The sequence below is a fragment of the Pristiophorus japonicus genome, chromosome 9 (assembly GCF_044704955.1).
Source record: "Pristiophorus japonicus isolate sPriJap1 chromosome 9, sPriJap1.hap1, whole genome shotgun sequence".
NCBI lineage: Eukaryota > Metazoa > Chordata > Chondrichthyes > Pristiophoridae > Pristiophorus > Pristiophorus japonicus.
The window spans coordinates 118739232-118763102 of record NC_091985.1 but is presented as its reverse complement, the minus strand read 5'-3'; the positions used below and the strand labels follow the sequence as shown (position 1 = coordinate 118763102).

The following is a 23871-nucleotide window of genomic DNA, read 5'->3' as shown; positions in this document are numbered from 1 at the left end:
CGCTGGGCTGCCTGGTGTGTTGGGCCCTGCTGGGCTGCTGTAGATGATGGGTTCTGCTTCGTGGTCAACCATGGTGCCGGTTGCCACTGGTGTGTGTGTTGGGGTATCTAAAAAGGTAGGGTCCAAGGTGGGTTGCTCAGGATAGTCAGTGAAACTGAGTTTGATTTGGTCCAAGTGTTTCTGGTGAATGAGTCCATTTGAAAGTTTGACCCGAAACACACTGCTTCCCTATTTGGCCACGACAGTGCCGGGAAGCCTCTTGGGACCGTGTCCATAATTTAAAACAAATACAGGATCATTGATTTCAATCTCGTGTGACACATTTGCGCTATCATGATATGCACTTTGTTGAAGCCGCCTGCTCTCTACCTGTTCATGTAGATCAGGGTGAACTAACGAGAGCCTTGTCTTAAGTGCTCTTTTCATGAGCAGTTCAGCAGGTGGGATCCCAGTGAGTGAGTGGGGTCTCGTGCGGTAGCTAAGCAGGACTCGGGATAGGCGAGTCTGCAGTGAGCCTTCAGTTACCCTCTTCAAGCCTTGCTTGATGGTTTGCACTGCTCTCTCTGCCTGACCATTGGATGCTGGTTTAAACGGGGCACATGTGACATGTTTGATCCCATTACAGGTCATGAATTCTTTGAACTCAGCACTGGTAAAACATGGCCCGTTGTCGCTCACCAGGACATCGGGTAAGCCGTGTGTGGCAAACATGGTCCGCAGGTTTTCAGTAGTGGCAGCGGACGTGCTAGCCGACATTATCTCACATTCAATCCATGTGGAGTACGCGTCGACAACCACAAGGAACATTTTATCCAAGAACGGGCCTGCAGAGTTGACGTGTACCCTAGTTCACGATTTGGAGGGCCAAGACCATAAACTTAGAGGAGCCTCCCTGGGTACATTGCTTAACTATGAGCATGTATTACATCTGTGAACGCAGGATTCTAAGTCCGCATCGATACCCAGCCACCACACGTGGGATCTGGCAATCGCTTTCATCATTACGATGCCTGGGTGGGTACTGTGGAGGTCATTGATGAAGGTGTCTCTGCCCTTCTTGGGGACCACGACTCCATTGTCCCACAGAAGGCAGTCTGCCTGTACAGACATTTCATCTTTGTGCTGCTGGAACGGCTTTATCTCTTCCTGCATTTCCACTGGGACACTGGACCAGCTCCCGTGAAGCACACAGCTTTTGACTAGAGATAATAAGGGGTCCTGGCTTGTCCAGGTTTTGATCTGCCGGGCAGTGACAGGTGATTGCTCACTCTCAAATGCTTCCATAACCATGGCTAGATCTGCGGGCTGCGCCATTTCCACCCCCGTGGTGGGCAATGGCAGCCTACTGAGTGCATCGGCGCAGTTTTCTGTACCTGGCCTGTGGCGGATGACGTAGATGTATGCGGACAATGTGAGCGCCCATCTCTGGATGCGGGCCGATGCATTGGTATTTATCCCTTTACTCTCAGAAAACAGGGATATAAGTGGCTTATGGTCAGTTTCCAATTCGAATTTTAGCCCAAACAGGTATTGATGCATTTTCTTTACCCCATAGACACACGCTAACGCTTTTTTTTCAATCATGCTGTAGGCTCTCTCAACCTTAGATAGACTCCTGGATGCATAAGCAACCAGTTGCAGTTTCCTGAAATCATTAGCTTGTTGCAATACACACCTGACGCCATATGACGACACATCACATGCTAGTACCAAACGCTAACATGGATCATACAACACAAGCAATTTGTTTGACCATAACAATTTTCTCACTTTTACAAAGGCATTTTCTTGGTTTTTGCCCCAAACCCATTCGCCCCCTTTTCGTAGTAGGACATGCAGTGGTTCTAGCAGGGTACTGAGACCCTGAAAGAAGTTACCAAAGTAGTTCAAGAGTCCCAGAAATGACCGCAGCTCCGTCACGTTCTGTGGCCTCTGTGCGTTCTCGATTGCCTCCGTCTTCGTGTTGGTGGGCCTAATGCCGTCCGCCGCAATCCTCCTTCCCAAGGACACCACTTCAGGCGCAAGGAAAACGCACTTCGAGCATTTTAACCTGAGCCCCACGCAGTTGAGTTGACTAAAAACCTCCTCCAGGTTCTGCAGGTGCTCGACTGTGTTCCGACCTGTGACCAAGATGTCGTCCTGGAAGACCACGGTGTGCAGGACCAACTTCAGTAAACTTTCCATGTTTCTCTGGAATATCGCCGCCGCTGATCGGATTCCAAACGGGCATCTGTTGTAAACAAAAGGACCTTTGTGTGTGTTGATGCAGGTGAGGGCCTTCGATGATTCCTCCAGTTCCTGCGTCATGTAGGCTGAAGTCAGATCCAGCTTCGTGAACGTCTTTCCTCCTGCCAGCGTTGCAAAGAGGTCGTCGGCCTTTGGTAGTGGGTATTGGTCCTGCAGTGAGAAACGATTGATAGTTACTTTTTAATTGCCACAGATTCTGATGGTGCCGTCTCCCTTGAGGAATAGGACTGGCCCACTCGCTGAACTCGATCGGTGAAATTATGCCCTCTCATTGGAGCCGATCGAGCTCGATCTCTACCCTTTCTCTCGTTATGTACGGCACTGCTCTCGCTTTGTGATGGATGGGTCGCGTCCCCACAATTAGGTGGATCTGCACTTTTGCTCCTTGGGGTTTCCCGATGCCTGGTTCGAACAGCGAAGGAAATTTGTTTAAGACCTGGGCACACAAAGTGTCGTCAGCGGGCGATAGCGCTCGGACGTTGTCCCAGTTCCAGCGTAACTTTCCCAGCCAGCTCCAGCCGAGCAGCGTGGGACCATCGCCCGGTACTACCCAGAGTGGTAGCTTGTGCACTGCTCCATCGTAGGAGACCTTTACGGTAGCACTGCCGGTTCAGGAATCAGTTCTTTCGTGTAAGTTCTTAGTTTTGTGCGAACTGGAGTTAAGACTGGCCTTGAGGCCACAATCTTTCGAAAGTCTTTTTGCCCATGATGGATTGGCTCGCGCCCATGTCCAGCTCCATTGACACCGGGAGTCCATTTAGTTCAACATTCAGCATTATTGGGGGACAATTCATGGTGAATGTGTGCACCCCATGTATCTCTGCCTCCTCTATCTGAGGCTCTGGTTCATCGTGATCCTCCATGGATCTGTCCTCTGCAACATGGTGGTTTGCAGGTTTAACAGGCTTAGCAGCTCGCCTGCAGACTCGTTGGAGGTGTTGCATTGTTCCACAGCCCTTGCAAACGTACTCTTTGAATCGGCATGAATGGAAACTGTAAAGTCCTTACTCTACAGTATGAAATCACACGAGACACATTCTGGGGACAAGGTCACTCTGTGACCTTAACTCTTTATTCACAGGACTCCAAAGATGATGACCATGCGTGGGACCTCCCTTTTTATACCTGTGTGATCAGGTAAGGAGTGTCTCCCATAAGTTCATCCCTTGTGGTCAAGGTGTGCATCTAGGTTGCGTGTATACAGTAATACAGTGGTGTTACATTGTGGTTACATACATGACATCACCTCCCCCGCCCTCCCCAAAGTCTTATGGGATCATAGGTTTAGTCTTTCAGGTGGTCTACGCTCCCTCGTGGAGTGCCGCAGTTGGGACTCTGGTTGTTGGACACTGACGTGAGTGTCTGTCACCTGTGGTGATTCCGGCCTATCCGGGCTGACCACAGGGACTGTGCATTCTTCCGATTGCTCTTGTTGCTCGTTCACTGGCGGTGTGGTGAGCTCCATCTCATGGTCTTCTTCAGGTTCCTCCGTGTCGATGCTGAACCTTTTTTTTTCCTTGGTCCATATGCTTACGGCATATCTGACCATTGTTGAGTTTTACCACGATGATCCTATTCCCTTCTTTGTCAATTACAGTGCCCTCAAGCCATTTGGGCCCCATGGCGTGATTGAGGACGAATACAGGATAATTTATTTCTATACATCTCCTCCTCGCATTACGGTCATGGTACTCGTTTTGTGACTTGCGCTTGCCCTCAACTATGTCGATCAGGACTGGGTGAATGAGGGACAACCGAGTTTTGAGTGTCCGTTTCATTAGTAGCTCTGCGGGCGGGACCCCCATGAGCGAGTGCGGTCGGGATCTATAGGTCAGCAGAAGACACGATAGGTGGCATTGTAGGGAGGGTCCTTGAATCCTGAGCATACCTTGCTTAATGATTTGGACCGCACATTCCGCCTGGCTATTGGAGGCCGGCTTGAACGGCGCAGTCCTGACGTGGTTGATGCCATTACCCGACATAAACTCTCGGAATTCGTAGCTTGTGAAACATGGGCCAATATCACTAACCAGGATGTCCGGCAAGCCATGGGTTGCAAAGATCGCAAGTAGGCTTTCCACGGTGGTGGATGACGTGCATGAATTCAGAATAATGCACTCGATCCATTTCGAGTACGCATCTACCACAATAAGGAACATCTTACCCATGAACGGGCCCATGTAGTCAACATGAATGCGTGACCATGGCCTGGTGGGCCAGGGCCACGGGCTGAGCGGGGCCTCCCTGGGGGCATTACCCAGCTGGGCACACGTCGTGCACCTGCGAACACAGTGTTCCAGGTCTGAATCAATTCCAGGCCACCAAACGTGTGACCGGGCAATGGCCTTCATCAGCACGATGCCTGGGTGCTCGCTGTGGAGTTCCCTGATGAATGCCTTCCTGCCCTTCTGCGGCATAACTACCCGGCTGCCCTATAGTAGGCAATCGGCTTGGATGGAGAGCTCATCCATCCGTCTGTGGAATGCTCTGACCTCCTCAGGGCATGCTCTGTGTGCGGGCGCCCAATCCCCAGTCAGGCCACATTTCTTAATCAGGGATAGGAGGGGATCTCTGTCCAGGTTTTGATCTGGCGGGCTGTGATGGGGGAGCCTGCGCTGTCAAAGGCATCGACAGCCATGAACATCTCCGCGCTTTGTTCCGCTGCCCCCTCAGTGGTGGCCAGTGGTAAGCCTGTTGAGCGCGTCAGCCCAATTTTCAGTGCCGGGCCGGTGCCGGATGGAATAGTCATACGCAGCCAGCGTGAGACCCCATCGCTGTATGCGAGCTGATGTGTTGGCATTGATAGCCTTGCTGTCTGAAACATAGAAACATAGAAAATAGGTGCAGGAGCAGGCCATTCGGCCCTTCGAACCTGCAGCGCCATACAATAAGATCATGGCTGATCATGCAACTTCAGTACTCCATTCCTGCCTTCTGTCCGTACCCCTTCATCCCTTTAGCCATAAGGGCCACATATAACTCCCTTTTGAATATATCTAACAAAATCGCTGCAACGACTCTCTGCGGCGGGGAATTCCAGGGCCACGAAAAAGGCGACCGCGCCAGGCACACCGCAGTGGTGAAGCACCGCTGGCGGTTCTTCGAGTCTCGCCTTCCGCTTGACCTCCACCGGCGGCCCGGGGCTGGCCGGGCCGGCGCTCGCCTTTGCCCCGTCGCACACGACAGCGGCGGGCTCGGCCTCCATCTCCATCTGCTCCGTCTTGATCGGCGTCTGCGTCAGGGCGACCGCCGCCATGACAGTTGCTGCCGGCGGGAGGGAAGGATGTTAATGGCTTGTGGTCCGTCTCTAATTCAAACTTCCTACCAAAGAGGTACTGATGCATTTTTTTTTACACTATAGACACATGCAAGTGCTTCCTTCTCGACGATGCCATATCCCCGTTCTGCTTGAGAGAGCGACCTGGAGGCATAAGCCACAGTTTGACGCTCAGCATTGCCCTGCTACAACACGCACCCAACCCCATAGGACGATGCATCACACGTCAAACCAATTTTTTACAGGGGTCATACAGGGTCAACAACTTGTTTGAACAAAGTAGGTTACGCGCCCGATCAAAAGCCCGTTCCTGACAGTCCCCCCAAAACCAATCGCAACCCTTACGCAGAGCGCGTGTAGCGGCTCCAACAACGTGCTCAAGTTCGGCAGAAAGTTCCCGAAACAGTTCAACAATCCCAGGAATGAACGCAACTCCGATGTGTTGCAGGGCCTGGGTGCTCGTCGAATCGTCTCTGTTTTGGATTCGGTAGGCCGAATCCCATCTGCAGCAACCCTCCTGCCCAGAAACTCAACCTCAGGAGCTAAGAACACAAATTTAGACTACTTCAGTCGCAGGCCTACCCGGTCCAGTCGGCGTAGCACCTCCTCCAGGTTGTGGAGGTGTTCTTCGGTGTCTCGACCCGTGATGAGAATGTCGACCTGGAATACGATCGTTCCAGGAATGGATTTAAGCAGGCTTTCCATGTTTCGTTGAAAAAGCGCGGCTGCTGATCGAATGCCAAACGGGCACCTGTTATAAACGAACAGTCCCTTGTGCGTGGTGATGGTGGTCAGTAGTTTAGATTCGTCGGCCAGTTCCTGGGTCATATAGGCTGAAGTGAGGTCCAACTTGGTGAACGGCTTGCCGCCTGCCAGCGTGGCGAAGAGATCCTCCGCTCTCGGGAGCAGGTATTGATCTTGTAGGGACACCCGATTGATGGTGGCCTTGTCGTCGCCATAGATCCTGACAAAGCCATCCGCTTTTAGGACGGGAACGATTGGGCTCGCCCAATCGCTGAATTCAACAGGCAAGGTGATGCTCTCTCTCAACAGCCGGGCCAATTCGCTCTCGGTCTTTTCCTGCATCACATACGGCACCGCTCTGGCTTTGTGGTGCACTGGCCTGGCGTCCGGGGTGATGTGTATCACTACTTTAGTGTCTTTGAAAGTCCCGGCGCCAGGTTGGAATAGTGAATCGAATTGTTGTAGGACTTGTGAGCACAAACTTCGCTCCACAGAAGACATTGCGTGAACATCCCCCCATTTTCAGTTCATCTCGACTAACCAGCTCCTCCCCAACAGTGCGGGACCATTGCCCGGGACAAAACAGAGCGGCAGCCGATTCACTAACCCATTGTGTGTGACAGCCAACATTACACTGCCTAGCACCGGAATGATTTCTTTAGTATAAGTCTGTAATTGTGTCTCAATGCATGCTAATTTGGGTCTACTGGCTTTAAGTGGCCATTGCTTCTCAAATTGCTGAACGCCCATGAGTGACTGGCTGGCCCCAGTGTCCAGCTCCATGCATACTGGGATACCGTTTAATAAAACCCTCATCATCATTGGTGGCGTTCTGGTGTATGAACTGTGAATGTTCGCCACATGGACCCGCTGAACCTCGGCGTCCATCGATTCGCCCCAAAAGTCATCCTGCCTCAAATAACCCTCTTCTGGTCCATCCGCCTCATATATTAGTCTGGTTGCAGACTTCCTGCGCATTCGAGCTAAGTGGCCACTGAGATTGCAATTCCTGCAGACAAACTGTTGAAATCTGCAAGCTCTAGCTGAGTGTTTTCCCCCACACCTCCAGCAGAGTTAAAGTTTCCATTGTTGGGAACAAAGGGACTATGGCCAGGCATTCCGCGCTGACTGTCCCTTTGACTGCTCTTAAGTACCCTATTGGTGGGTGTCAATAATAACATAAGAACATAAGAATTAGGAACAGGAGTAGGCCATCTAGCCCCTCGAGCCTGCTCCGCCATTCAACAAGATCATGGCTGATCTGGCCGTGGACTCAGCTCCACTTACCCGCCCACTCCCTGTAACCCTTAATTCCCTTATTGGTTAAAAATCTATCTATCTGTGACTTGAATACATTCAATGAGCTCGCCTCAACTGCTTCCTTGGGCAGAGAATTCCACAGATTCACAACCCTCTGGGAGAAGAAATTCCTTCTCAACTCGGTTTTAAATTGGCTCCCCCATATTTTGAGGCTGTGCCCCCTAGTTCTAGTCTCCCCGACCAGTGGAAACAACCTCTCTGCCTCTATCTTGTCTATCCCTTTCATTATTTTAAATGTTTCTATAAGATCACCCCTCATCCTTCTGAACTCCAACGAGTAAAGACCCAGTCTATTCAATCTATCATCATAAGGTAACCCCCTCATCTCCGGAATCAGCCTAGTGAATCATCTCTGTACCCCCTCCAAAGCTAGTATATCCTTCCTTAAGTAAGGTGACCAAAACTGCACGCAGTACTCCAGGTGCGGCCTCACCAATACCCTATACAGTTGCAGCAGGACCTCCCTGCTTTTGTACTCCATCACTCTCGCAATGAAGGCCAACATTCCATTCGCCTTCCTGATTACCTGCTGCACCTGCAAACTAACTTTTTGGGATTCATGCACAAGGACCCCCAGGTCCCTCTGCACCTCAGCATGTTGTAATTTCTCCCCATTCAAATAATATTCCCTTTTACTGTTTTTTTCCCCAAGGTGGATGACCTCACACTTTCTGACATTGTATTCCATCTGCCAAACATTAGCCCATTCGCTTGCAACCTCTCTGTGTCCTCTACACAACCCGCTTTCCCACTAATCTTTGTGTCATCTGCAAATTTTGTTACACTACACTCTGTCCCCTCTTCCAGGTCATCTATGTATATTGTAAACAGTTGTGGTCCCAGCACCGATCCCTGTGGCACACCACTAACCACCGATTTCCATCCCGAAAAGGACCCATTTATCCCGACTCTCTGCTTTCTGTTCACCAGCCAATTCTCTATCCATGCTAATACATTTCCTCTGACTCCGCGTACCTTTATCTTCTGCAGTAACCTTTTGTGTGGCACCTTATCGAATGCCTTTTGGAAATCTAAATACACCACATCCATCGGTACACCTCTATCCACCGTGCTCGTTATATCCTCAAAGAATTCCAGTAAATTAGTTAAACATGATTTCCCCTTCATGAATCCATGTTGCGTCTGCTTGATTGCACTATTCCTATCTAGATGTCCCGCTATTTCTTCCTTAATGATAGCTTCAAGCATTTTCCCCCCTACAGGTGTTAAACTAACCGGCCTATAGTTACCTGCCTTTTGTCTGCCCCCTTTTTTAAACAGAGGCATTACATTAGCTGCTTTCCAATCCGCTGGTACCTCCCCAGAGTCCAGAGAATTTTGGTAGATTATAACGAATGCATCTGCTATAACTTCCGCCATCTTTTTTAATACCCTGGGATGCACTTCATCAGGACCAGGGGACTTGTCTACCTTGAGTCCCATTAGCCTGTCCAGCACTACCCCCCTAGTGATAGTGATTGTCTCAATATCCTCCCTTCCCACATTCCTGTGACCAGCAATTTTTGGCATGGTTTTTGTGTCTTCCACTGTGAAGACCGAAGCAAAATAATTGTTTAAGGTCTCAGCCATTTCCACATTTCCCATTATTAAATCCCCCTTCTCATCTTCTAAGGGACCAACATTTACTTTAGTCACTCTTTTCCGTTTTATATATCTGTAAAAGCTTTTACTATCTGTTTTTATGTTTTGCGCAAGTTTACCTTCGTAATCTATCTTTCCTTTCTTTATTGCTTTTTTAGACATTTTTTGCTGTTGTTTAAAATTTTCCCAATCTTCTAGTTTCCCACTAACCTTGGCCACCTTATACGCATTGGTCTTTAATTTGATACTCTCCTTTATTTCCTTGGTTATCCACGGCTGGTTATCCCTTCTCTTACCGCCCTTTTTTACTGGAATATATTTTTGTTGCGCACTATGAAAGAGCTCCTTAAAAGTCCTCCACTGTTCCTCAATTGTGGCCATCCCGGGCCGCATTGTCCCTTGTGATGGCGTGAATGTCCGGTCAGCCTGCCATTGTCTCTGTTGAAGTCCTACTCTGGTGTCTATTGCTGCCTGGAGAGTGTCGGATTGCCCCTGCCTGCCTGCGGGGCTCTGAGTTGCATTGATGATGTTGACTCCCTGATCCATTGCCGTATTAGGGGCAGAATTGCGCGCGTATATTATTTTCGTCTCTTCCTCCCCCGCCCATGAAAGTTTGAGCTATCAACGCCGCCGCTTCCAAGGTCAAATCCTTGGCCTCAATTAATTTGCGGAAAATTCCCGCATGACTGATGCCCTCGATAAAGAAGTCCCTTAGCATCTCCCCCCTGCAGGCGTCTGTGAACTTACAGAGGCTGGCCAAACGCCGGAGGTCCGCTATGAAGTCCGGTATGCTCTGAACTTCACAGCGTCGGTGGGTGTAGAATCTGTGTCGGGCCATATATATGCTACTCGCCGGTTTGAAGTGCTCCCCGATCAATTTGCTAAGTTCTTCAAAGGTTTTGTCCGCCGGCTTTTCGGGTGCTAGTAAGTCCTTCATGAGCGTGTAAGTCTTTGGTCCGCAGCTGGTCAAAAGATGAGCCCTTCGCTTGTCGGCCAGCCCCCAGCCATTCTTTTGTAATGAAGCATTGCTGAAGCCTCTCGACAAAGTCGTCCCAGTCTTCCCCAACACAGTACCATTCCTCTGTGCTACCGGTGGCCATTCTCGTGGGTCGTGAATTCCCATTTCTCGTTGCCAATTTAAAGCCCTTGCTCTACAGTATGAAATCACACGAGGCACATTCTGGGGACAAGGTCACTCTGTGACCTTAACTCTTTATTCACAGGTCTCCAAAGACGCTGACCCTGTGTGGGACCTCCCTTTTTATACCTGTGTGATCAGGTAAGGAGTGTCTCCCACAAGTTCACCCCTTGTGGTCAAGGTGTGCATCGAGGTTGAGTGTATACAGTAATACAGTGGTGTTACATTGTGGTTACATACATGACAGAAACGATGATCACCCCCGCAGCGCCAACAAGGTGTTAATGGCCTTGCATTCATCACCCTTGATGGTCACTCTCAGTCATCTGCGGACATGCAGCTGCAGGTATGTGTGACCGACCCTGTACGTTACGATTCGAAAACAACATCACTTTGTTCACAGTACTTGTAGCAGCACTTTTGTGCTGAGAGATTTGCTTCGTATTGTCACTGGTGCAATGAACACCTGGGCTATCGCTATGGCCTTACTCCAGGTTGTGGTCTCTACAGTCAAAAGTTTGCGAAGTATGGTTTCGTGGCCAATGCCAAGTACGAAAAAGTCTCTGAGCATGTGCTCCAAATATCCTTCAAATTCGCAATGTCCTGCAAGGCGCCTTAGCTCGGCGACATAACTCGCCACTTCCTGGCCTTCAGACCTTTTGTAGGTGTAGAAGCAGTACCTCGCCATCAGAACGCTTTCCTTCGGGTTCAAATGCTCCCGGACCAGTGTGCACAAATCGTCGTACGATTTCGCCATGGATTTCGCTGGAGTGAGCAGATTCTTCATGAGGCCATACGTTGGTGCCCCACAGACGGTGAGGAGGATCGCCCTTCGTTTGGCAGCGCTCTCTTCTCCATCTAGCTCGTTGGCCACGAAGTATTGGTCAAGTCGCTCCACAAAAGTTTCCCAATCATCTCCCTCCGAAAATTTCTCCAGGATGCCCACTGTTCTCTGCATCTTTGGGTTCACGATCTGTATCTCGTCACCAGTTGTTGTGTATGGAGAAAGAGTCAGACTGAACACTGTGAGCTCAAAGTAAAGTGTGATCTTAGTCTTTTATTGCAGATCTCCACAGTGCCTCTCCAACCTGTGAAAGCCTCCTTAAATACCTGTGCTCCCAAGGGATTATGGGATCCCTTGGGACTCCAGGGGATGAGCCCTCTGGTGACTGTACAGAGTAAATACAAGTCCACATATATAACAACCTCCAATTGGGCCCAGTGGTGCTGGAGGTTGGTGAGTGGTTGGCTGGGGCCTTCCCTTCTGACAGTGGGTGGGAGGAGTTACGATGCGCTCATAGTGGCACAGGCGTCCGTCAGCCATAGTTAAAGCACGTGACATCCCCCCCTAATTCCCTGGGACTTCCGCAGTATTGGAGCGCTCCCTGACCCGGGGCAGGGGAGCAGCCTAGTGGATTATTGGGGCCACTGTCTCCTTAACTGGAGTTGGTGGCACATGAGTTAGGCAGTAGGATTGGGCAATGTCGAGATTTGTCCATTGGCATTCCAATACAATGGCGCCAAGCTTTTGCTGTTGCCAGCAGAGTGAGACAGATCTCCGTGTTAGAGTGTGCACTCCAATGTTGTGCACCTAATATACCAAAGGAACACAATAGTCAACAGCTCTGACTGAATATTGCACTAAATACAAAACTTTAGGGTAGATATTCTCCTTCTGCCTTACCAGCCCGTGAGTCTCTACCCAGTCACATTAACAGAGGATTAATTGGCGGTTGCTGAACACAGAAGCTGAATTTCTACCCAATCATTTGTAAGTGTTCGACTCTCGTATAAAAATTTATATCTGCTAATGTCTACCTTTACATTGTACAAATGTAGCTTATGGGACATAGGTTTTCAGATTTTGAGCGCCTGTTTGAAAAGTAAAGTGCATTTCTGTGGCTGGGCTCCTGACTTCTGGTGCACTATTGCGAGGATTTGACAAGTGGAGGATAGGGAATCATAGAATGATGCAGCACAGAAGGAAGCCATTCGGCCCATTGTGCCTGTGCCATCTCTTTGCATAAGTTATACAATTAGTCTCTCCCTCCACTGCTTTTTCCCCATAGCGCTGCAAAAATTTGTCCTTCAACTATACATCCAATTCGCTCTGGAAGTCACTGTTGAATCTGCTTCCACTGCCCTATCAGGCAGTGCATTCTACATGAGAACAACTCACCTCGGAAATGTTTTTTCCTCATGTCGCCTCTGGTTCTTTTGTCAATCACCTTAAATCTGTGCCCTCTGGTGACCAATTCTTCTGCCACTGGAAACAGTTTCTCCTTATTTATTCTAACAAGCCCCTCATGATTTTGAACACCTCGATTGAATCTCCCCTTAACCTTAACTGCTCCAAGGAGAACAACCACAGTTTCTCTAGTCTCTCCATGCAACTGAGGTCTTTTGTACCTGGTATGATTCTCATAAATCTTCTCAGTACCCTCTCAAGACCTTGACATCCTTCCTAAAGTGTGGTGCCCAGAATAGGCCACAATATTGCAGCGGGAGCCTCATCGGTTTTTTATAAAGGTGCTTACCTATTATGCTCATAATAAAGGATGAAACTGAGTACTGTATGCAATGAGTAAGTGTGACCTTAGCTCCTTTATTCAAACTCCAGAGTGCAGATACAGCATGGGAGGCCTGCTTAGAAACAATGCTCCCAAGGGATGCTGGGATCCCTTGGGACTCCAACAGGTATGCCCTCTGGTGGTGGTGTGATACAGGTTGCCAAGGGTTACATAGAAACATAGAAACATAGAAAATAGGTGCAGGAGTAGGCCATTCAGCCCTTCTAACCTGCACCGCCATTCAATGAGTTCATGGCTGAACATGCAACTTCAGTACCCCATTCCTGCTTTCTCGCCATACCCCTTGATCCCCCTAGTAGTAAGGACTTCATCTAACTCCTTTTTGAATATATTTAGTGAATTGGCCTCAACAACTTTCTGTGGTAGAGAATTCCACAGGTTCACCACTCTCTGGGTGAAGAAGTTTCTCCTCATCTCGGTCCTAAATGGCTTACCCCTTATCCTTAGACTGTGACCCCTGGTTCTGGACTTCCCCAACATTGGAAACATTCTTCCTGCATCTAACCTGTCTAAACCCATCAGAATTTTAAACGTTTCTATGAGGTCCCCTCTCATTCTTCTGAACTCCAGTGAATACAAGCCCAGTTGATCCAGTCTTTCTTCATAGGTCAGTCCCGCCATCCCGGGAATCAGTCTGGTGAACCTTCGCTGCACTCCCTCAATAGCAAGAATGTCCTTCCTCAGGTTAGGAGACCAAAACTGTACACAATACTCCAGGTGTGGCCTCACCAAGGCCCTGTACAACTGTAGCAACACCTCCCTGCCCCTGTACTCAAATCCCCTCGCTATGAAGGCCAACATGCCATTTGCTTTCTTAACCGCCTGCTGTACCTGCATGCCAACCTTCAATGACTGATGTACCATGACACCCAGGTCTCGTTGCACCTCCCCTTTTCCTAATCTGTCACCATTCAGATAATAGTCTGTCTCTCTGTTCTTACCACCAAAGTGGATAACCTCACATTTATCCACATTATACTTCATCTGCCATGCATTTGCCCACTCACCTAACCTATCCAAGTCACTCTGCAGCCTCGTAGCATCCTCCTCGCAGCTCACACTGCCACCCAACTTAGTGTCATCCGCAAATTTGGAGATACTACATTTAATCCCCTCGTCTAAATCATTAATCTACAGTGTAAACAGCTGGGGCCCCAGCACAGAACCTTGCGGTACCCCACTAGTCACTGCCTGCCATTCTGAAAAGTCCCCATTTACTCCTACTCTTTGCTTCCTGTCTGACAACTAGTTCTCAATCCACGTCAGCACACTACCCCCAAATCCCATGTGCTTTAACTTTGCACACTAATCTCTTGTGTGGGACCTTATCGAAAGCCTTCTGAAAGTCTAAATATACCACATCAACTGGTTCTCCCTTGTCCACTCTACTGGAAACATCCTCAAAAAATTCCAGAAGATTTGTCAAGCATGATTTCCCTTTCACAAATCCATGCTGACTTGGACCTATCATGTCACCTCTTTCCAAATGCGCTGCTATGGCATCCTTAATAATTGATTCCATCATTTTACCCATTACCGATGTCAGGCTGACCGGTCTATAATTCGCTGTTTTCTCTCTCCCTCCTTTTTTAAAAAGTGGGGTTACATTGGCTACCCTCCACTCAATAGGAACTGATCCAGAGTCAATGGAATACATAACATCACTCCCTCGTAAAGTCAATAGTACACTTATTTACAGGATGAGACGATCTGGGGCTTTTCGCTCCCTTGTCGATCGTCTTGGTACAAATGCAGGTGTGGGTGAGTTAATTGGTTCTTCACTGGGCTGCTGGGCAGCTGGTCTTGCCAGGCTGCTGGGAATGGTGAGTTCAGCTTTGTGGTCAACCGTGATGTCGGTTGCCGCTTGTGTGTGTGTTGGAGGGTCGAAGTTGGTGGTATCCTCTTCGGGTTGCTTGTAGCTGTTAGTGAACTGCAATTTGGTTTGGTCCAAATGCTTTCTGCATGTTAGTCCATTGACCAATTTGACCTGAAACAGCCTTCTTTGGCTATGACCGTGCCAGTAAGCCATTTGGGCCCATGTCCATAGTTGAGTACAAACACAGGGTCATTGACTTCAATATCGCGTGACAAGTTTGCGCGATCATGGTACATGCTTTGTTGATGCCGCCTGCCCTCGACGTGATCATGGCGATCAGGGTGGACAAGAGAGAGCCTTGTTTTGAGCGCCCTGTTCATGAGCAACTCAGTTGAGGGAACTCCGGTGAGCAAATGGACTCGGGACAGTCGGGTCTGCAGGGAGCCTTTCGATGCGCGTTTCAAGCTTTGCTTGATGGTTTGAACTGCCCATTCTGCCTGGCCGTTGGATGCGGGCTTGAATGGGGCAGATGTGATGTGCTTGATCCCATTGCGGGTCATGAATTCCTTGAATTCAGCACTGGTGAAACACGGCTCATTGTCGCTGACAAGGACATCAGGCAGGTCGTGTGTGGCAAACATGGCTCGTAAGCTTTCGATGGTGGCGGTGGACGTGCTTACAGACATTATTCAATCCATTTTGAATAAGCATCCACAACAACCAAGAACATTTTGCCTAGAAATGGGCCCGCATAGTCAATGTGGATCCTAGACCAAGGTTTGGAGGGCCACGACCACAAACTTAGCGGTGCCTTTCTGGGTACATTGCTCAGTTGAGAGCATGTGTTACACTGGCGCACGCATGACTCTGAATTTGAGTCGATGCCAGGCCACCACACATGGGATCTGGCTATGGCTTTCATCATTACTATGCCTGGGTAGGTGCTGCAAAAGGCACGTATGTATGTTTCTCTGCCTTTCTTAGGCAGGACCATGCGATTACCCCACAAAAGACAGTCCGCCTGTAAGAACATTTCGTCTTTGTGCCTGTCGAATGGCTTAATCTTTTCCTGCATCTCCGCTGGAACGCTGGACCAGCTCCCATGGAGGACACAGTTTTTTACCAGGGACAGTAAAGGATCCTGGCTGGTCCAGGTCCTGATCTGGCAGGCCGTAACGGGTAACTTTTCGTTTTCAAATGCATCCATCACCAAGAGCAAGTCTGCAGGCTGTGCCATTTCCACCCCGGTGGTGGGCAATGGTAGCCGACTGAGAGCATCAGCGCAGTTCTCTGTGCCCGGTCTGTGGCGGATTACATAGTTGTATGCCAACAGCATGAGCGCCTATCTTTGGATGCAGGCAAAGGCATTGGTGTTAATCCCTTTGCTCTCTGAGAATAGCGATATGTGTGGCTTATGGTCAGTTTCAAGCTCAAACTTGAGACCAAACAAATACTGATACATTTTTTTCACCACATAAACGCATGCTAGAGCTTCTTTTTCAATCATGCTGTAGGCCCTTTCAGCCTTGGATAGACTCCTGGACGCATAGGCGACCAGTTGCAAAATCGCCAATTCATTAGCCTGTTGGAACACACACCCGACCCCATATGACGACACATCGCAACCTAGCACTAATCGTTTACATGGGTTATACAGAACAAGCAGTTTGTTTTAACATAACAGATTTCTGGCTTTCTCAAAGGCAGCCTCTTGTGATTTCCCCCATACCCAGTTATCTCCCTTGCGCAGTAGCACATGTAGGGGTTCTAGCAAGATGCTTAACCCGGGTAGGAAATTACCAAAATAGTTGAGGAGTCCCAGGAACGACCGCAGCTCCGTCACGTTCTGTGGTCTCGGCGCGTTCTTGATGGCTTCCATCTTGGCGTCAGTGGGTCTGATGCCGTCTGCCGCGATTCTTCTTCCCAAGAACTCGACCTCTGGCACCAGGAAAACACACTTCGAGCGTTTCAACCTGAGTCCCACGCGATCTAGCCGACTTAGAACCTGTTCCAGATTCTCCAAGTGTTTGATATGTCCCGATCTGTGACCAGTACGTCGTCCTGGAAAACCACGATGTGAGGAACTGACTTTAGCAGACTCTCCATGTTCCGTTGGAAAATTGCTGCAGCCGAACGAATCCCGAACGGGCACCGGTTATAGATGAACAGACCTTTGTGCGTGTTGATGCAGGTGAGGCCTTTCGAAGATTCCCCCAGCTCCTGCGTCATGTAGGCCGAGGTCAGGTCCAACATGGTGAACGTCTTTCCTCCAGCCAGGGTTGCAAATAGGTCGTCTGCCTTGGGTAGCGGGTACTGGTCCTGTAGCGAAAAACGGTTAATTGTTACTTTGTCATCCCCACAAATTCTGACCGTGCCGTCACCTTTGAGTACCGGGACAATCGGACTGGCCCACTCGTTGAATTCCACTGGCGCGATGATGCCTTCTCGCTGCAGCCTGTCCAGTTCAATTTCCACTTTCTCTCGCATCATATACGGTACCGCCCGTGCCTTGTGGTGGATGGGTCATGTACCGGGAACCAAGTGTATCTGCACTTTTGCCCCCGAGAAATTTCCGATGCCTGGCTCGAACAACGATTGAAATCTGCTCAGAACCTGGGCACATGAGGCGTCGTCGACGGACGAAAGCACTCGGATATCGTCCCACTTCCAGCGGATTTTCCCCAGCCAGCTTCTGTCGAACAGTGTGGGGCCATCCCCTGGTACAATCCATTGTGGGAGTTCATGCACTGCTCCATCATAGGAGACTTTTACTGCTGCGCTGCCAATTACAGGGATCAGCTCTTTGGTGTAAGTTCTTAGCTTGGTGTGAATGGGGCTGAGCTTGGGCCTGTGTGCCTTGTTGCACCACAGCCTGTCGAAGGCCTTTTTGCTCATTATAGACTGACTCGCATCCATGTCCAGTTCCATGGATACTGGAATTCAACTTTTAACATAATCGGTGGACATTTCGTGGTGAAGGTGTGTACCCTATACACTTCTGCCTCCTCGGTTCAAGTCTCTAGTTCAGCCTGATCCACCATGGATCAATCTTCCTCTGCAACGTGGTGGTTTGCAGTGTTTGCAGGGTTTGCAGTTCGCCTGCACATTCGCTGGGGGTGTCCCATTGTTCTGCAGCCATTGCACGCATGGTGTTTGAAGCGGTATAGATGGGCCCGATGACCACCTCCACAACGCCAACAAGGTATTAACTGCCTCACATTAACAATTGATGGCGGACTCTGGGTCATCTGAGGTCGTGCAGCAGCCGGCATGCACGTTCTGCCATATATATTCCTGCTCGAAAACGACGTTACTTTGTGCACAGTACGAGCCGAAACTTCTTTATGCTGCAAAATTTGTTTGGTGAAATCGCTGGTGATCATAAATGCCTGGGCTATCGTTATGGCTTTGCTCAGATTCGGTGTTTTAACAGTCAATAGTTTGCGAAAGATTACCTCATGGCCAATGCCAAGCACAAAAAAGTCTCTTAGCATTTGTTCAAGGAATCCATCAAATTCGCAATATCCTGCAAAGGCGCCTTAGTTCGGCGATGTAGCTCACCAGCGGAGATGAGGAAAAGTGTAGGGCAGAGAAACCCAAGGCAAAGAACAAAAAGGGCCACTGTACAGCAAAATTCTAAAAGGACAAAGGGTGTTAATAAAACAAGCCTGAAGGCTTTGTGTCTTAATGCAAGGAGTATCCGCAATAAGGTGGATGAATTAATTGTGCAAATAGATGTTAACAAATATGATGTGATTGGGATTACGGAGACGTGGCTCCAGGATGATCAGGGCTGGGAACTCAACATTCAGGGGTATTCAACATTCAGGAAGGATAGAATAAAAGGAAAAGGAGGTGGGGTAGCATTGCTGGTTAAAGAGGAGATTAATGCAATAGTTAGGAAAGACATTAGCTTGGATGATGTGGAATCTATATGGGTAGAGCTGCAGAACACCAAAGGGCAAAAAACGTTAGTAGGAGTTGTGTACAGACCTCCAAACAGTAATAGGGATGTTGGGGAGGGCATCAAACAGGAAATTAGGGGTGCATGCAATAAAGGTGTAGCAGTTATAATGGGTGACTTTAATATGCACATAGATTGGGCTAGCCAAACTGGAAGCAATACGGTGGAGGAGGATTTCCTGGAGTGCATAAGGGATGGTTTTCTAGACCAATATGTTGAGGAACCAACTAGGGGGGAGGCCATCTTAGACTGGGTGTTGTGTAATGAGAGAGGATTAATTAGCAATCTCATTGTGCGAGGCCCCTTGGGGAAGAGTGACCATAATATGGTGGAATTCTGCATTAGGATGGAGAATGAAACAGTAATTTCAGAGACCATGGTCCAGAACTTAAAGAAGGGTAACTTTGAAGGTATGAGGCGTGAATTGGCTAGGATAGATTGGCGAATGATACTTAGGGGGTTGACTGTGGATGGGCAATGGCAGACATTTAGAGACCGCATGGATGAAGTACAACAATTGTACATTCCTGTCTGGCGTAAAAATAAAAAGGGGAAGGTGGCTCAACCGTGGCTATCTAGGGAAATCAGGGATAGTATTAAAGCCAAGGAAGTGGCATACAAATTGGCCAGAAATAGCAGCGAACCTGGGGACTGGGAGAAATTTAGAACTCAGCAGAGGAGGACAAAGGGTTTGATTAGGACAGGGAAAATGGAGTATGAGAAGAAGCTTGCAGGGAACATTAAGGCGGATTGCAAAAGTTTCTATAGGTATGTAAAGAGAAAAAGGTTGGTGAAGACAAACGTAGGTCCCCTGCAGTCAGAATCAGGGGAAGTCATAACGGGGAGCAAAGAAATGGCGGATCAATTGAACAAGTACTTTGGTTCGGTATTCACTAAGGAGGATACAAACAACCTTCCGGATATAAAAGGGGTCAGAGGGTCTAGTAAGGAAGAGGAACTGAGGGAAATCTTTATTAGTCGGGAAATTGTGTTGGGGAAATTGATGGGATTGAAGGCAGATAAATCCCCAGGGCCTGATGGCCTGCATCCTAGAGTACTTAAGGAGGTGGCCTTGGAAATAGCGGATGCATTGACAGTCATTTTCCAACATTCCATTGACTCTGGATCAGTTCCTATGGAGTGGAGGGTAGCCAATGTAACCCCACTTTTTAAAAAAGGAGGGAGAGAGAAAACAGGGAATTATAGACCGGTCAGCCTGACCTCAGTAGTGGGTAAAATGATGGAATCAATTATTAAGGATGTCATAGCAGTGCATCTGGAAAATGGTGACATGATAGGTCCAAGTCAGCATGGATTTGTGAAAGGGAAATCATGCTTGACAAATCTTCTGGAATTTTTTGAGGATGTTTCCAGTAAAGTGGACAAAGGAGAACCAGTTGATGTGGTATATTTGGACTTTCAGAAGGCTTTCGACAAGGTCCCACACAAGAGATTAATGTGCAAAGTTAAAGCACATGGGATTGGGGGTAGTGTGCTGACGTGGATTGAGAACTGGTTGTCAGACAGGAAGCAAAGAGTAGGAGTAAACGGGTACTTTTCAGAATGGCAGGCAGTGACTAGTGGAGTGCCGCAAGGTTCTGTGCTGGGGCCCCAGCTGTTTACATTGTACATTAATGATTTAGACGAGGGGATTAAATGCAGTATCTCCAAATTTGCGGATGATACTAAGTTGGGTGGCAGTGTGAGCTGCGAGGAGGATGCTATTAGGCTGCAGAGTGACTTGGATAGGTTAGGTGAGTGGGCAAATGCATGGCAGATGAAGTATAATGTGGATAAATGTGAGGTTATCCACTTTGGTGGTAAAAACAGAGAGACAGACTATTATCTGAATGGTGACAGATTAGGAAAAGGGAAGGTGCAACGAGACCTGGGTGTCATGGTACATCAGTCATTGAAGGTTGGCATGCAGGTACAGCAGGCGGTTAAGAAAGCAAATGGCATGTTGGCCTTCATAGCGAGGGGATTTGAATACAGGGGCAGGGAGGTGTTGCTACAGTTGTACAGGGCCTTGGTGAGGCCACACCTGGAGTATTGTGTACAGTTTTGGTCTCCTAACTTGAGGAAGGACATTCTTGCTATTGAGGGAGTGCAGCGAAGGTTCACCAGACTGATTCCCGGGATGGCGGGACTGACCTATCAAGAAAGATTGGATCAATTGGGCTTGTATTCACTGGAGTTCAGAAGAATGAGAGGGGACCTCATAGAAACGTTTAAAATTCTGACGGGTTTAGACAGGTTAGATGCAGAAAGAATGTTCCCAATGTTGGGGAAGTCCATAACCAGGGGTCACAGTCTGAGGATAAGGGGTAAGCCATTTAGGACCGAGATGAGGAGAAACTTCTTCACCCAGAGAGTGGTGAACCTGTGGAATTCTCTACCACAGAAAGTAGTTGAGGCCAATTCACTAAATATATTCAAAAGGGAGTTAGATGAAGTCCTTACTACTCGGGGGATCAAGGGTTATGGCGAGAAAGCAGGAAGGGGGTACTGAAGTTTCATGTTCAGCCATGAACTCATTGAATGGCGGTGCAGGCTAGAAGGGCTGAATGGCCTGCTCCTGCACCTATTTTCTATGTTTCTATGTTTCCTGGCCCTCCGACATGTAGAACCGATACCTTGCCATCAAAATGCTTTCCTTCGGATTTAGGTGGTCCCGGACCAGCGTAACAATTCTTCATAGGTTTTGGTTGTTGGTTTCAACGGAGTTAAAAGATTCTTCATGAGGCCATAGGTTGTTGCCCAACAGACGGTAAGGACGATCGCCCTTCATTTGGCTGTGTTCTCGCCTCCTTCCAGCTCGTTGGCCATGAAGTATTGGTCAAGTCTCTCCACAAAGGCCTCCCAATCGTCTCCGTCTAAGAACTTCTCCAGGATACCAACAGTTCTGTGCATTTTCGCGCGGTTGTTCGTTACCTCGTTGCCAATTATTATGCTCATAATAAAGGATGAAACTGAGTACTGTATGCAATGAGTAAGTGTGACCTTAGCTCCTTTAATTAGACTCCAGAGTGCAGGTACAGCATGGGAGGCCTGCTTATATACCGTGCTCCCAAGGGATGGTGGGATCCCTTGGTACTCCAACAGGTAGGCCCTCTGGTGGTGGTGTGATACAGGTTGCCAAGTATCACATACATAACATTACCCACAATGAGGAAAAAGTAATTTCTGATCCACCCTATGACGGGTGGATGCTAGGCAACAGATCCTATATGGCCCACAAGATATTAAGCATGATAGGAACATCAGATGTTTACAACAACAACAACAACTTGCACTTATTTAGCATGTTTAACATAGAAATATTGAAACATAGAAATTAGGTGCAGGAGCAGGCCATTTTGCCCTTCAAGCCTGCACCGCCATTCAATAAGATCATGGCTGATCATTCAACCTCAGTACCCCTTTCCTGCTTTCTGTCCATACCCCTTGATCCCTTTGGCCGTAAGGGCCATATCTAACTCCTTCTTGAATATATCTAACGAACTGGCCTCAACAACTTTCTGCGGGAGAGAATTCCACAGGTTAACCACTCTCTGAGTGAAGAAGTTTCTCCTCATCGCGATCCTAAATGGCTTACCCCTTATTCTTAGACTGTGACCCCTGGTTCTGGAACTCCCCAGCAACGGGAACATTCTTCCTGCCTCTAACCTGTCCAATCCCATTAGAATTATACATGTTTCTATGAGATCCCCTCTCATTCTTCTAAACTCCAGTGGATACAAGCCCAGTTGATCCAGCCTCTCCTCATATGTCAGTCCTGCCATCCCCAGAATCAGTCTTGTGAACCTTCGCTGTACTCTCTCAATAGCAAGAACGTCCTTCCTCAGATGAGGAGACCAAAACTGAACACAATATTCTAGGTATGGCCTCACCAAGTCTCTGTGCAACTGCAGTAAGACATCCCTGCTCCTATACTCAAATTCCCTAGCTATGAAGGCCAACATGCCATTTGCCTTCTTCACCGCCTGCTGTATCTGCCTGCCAACCTTCAATGACAGATGTACCATGACACCCAAGTCTCGTTGCACCTCCCCATTTCCTAATCTGTCACCATTCAGATAATATTCTGTCTTCCTGTTTTTGCCACCAAAGTGGATAACCTCACATTTATCCACATTATACTGCATCTGCCATACATTTGCCCACTCATCTAACCTGTCCAAGTCACCCTGCAGCCTCTTAGCATCCTCCTCACAGCTCACACCGCCACCCAGCTTAGTGTCATCTGCAAACTTGGAGATATTACACTCAATTCCTTCATCTAAATCATTGATGAATATTGTAAATAGCTGGAGTCCCAACACTGAACCCTTTGGCACCCCACTGGTCACTGCCTGCCATTCTGAAAAAGACCCGTTTATTCCGACTCTCTGCATCCGGCCTGCCAACCAGTTTTCTATCCATGTCTATACATTACCCTCATTACCATGTGCTTTAATTTTGCACACTAATCTCTTGTGTGGGACCTTGTCAAAAGCCTTTTGAAAGTCCAAATACACCACATTCACTGGTTCTCCCTTGTCCACTCTCAAAAAATTCTAGAAGATTTGTCAAGCATGATTTCCCTTTCATAAATCCATGCTGACTTGGACTGATCCTGTCACCGCTTTTCAAATGTGCTACTATTTCATCTTTAATAATTGATTCCAACATTTTCCCCACTACTGATGTCAGGCTATCTGGTCTATAATTACCCATTTTCTCTCTCCCTCCTTTTTTCAAAAGTGGTGTTACATTAGGAACTGATGCAGAGTTGATAGATTGTTGGAAAATGATCACCAATGCATCCACTATTTCTAGGGCCACTTCCTTAAGTACTCTGGGATGCAGACTATCAGGCCCCGGGAATTTATCGGCCTTCAATCCCATCAATTTCCCTAAGACAATTTCCTACCTAATAAGGATTTCCTTCAGTTCCTCCTTCTCACTAGACCCACTGTCCCCGAGTACATTCGGAAGGTTATTTTTGTCTTCCTTCGTGAAGACAGAACCAAAGTATTTGTTCAACTGGTCTGCCATTTCTTTGTTCCCCATTATAAATTCACCTGAATCTGACTGCAAGGGACCTACGTTTGTCTTCACTAATCTTTTTCTCTTCACATATCTATAGAAGCTTTTGCAGTCAGTTTTTATGTTCCCAGCAAGCTTCCT

The 23871-nt window shown here is 48.2% G+C and overlaps 1 protein-coding gene across 1 annotated transcript in view; it reads left to right on the top strand.

The window, feature by feature from the left end:
• The window catches only part of abch1 (ATP-binding cassette, sub-family H, member 1), a 132347-nt gene that overhangs the window by 4438 nt on the left and 104038 nt on the right, over positions 1 to 23871 (top strand). The window lies entirely within an intron of this gene.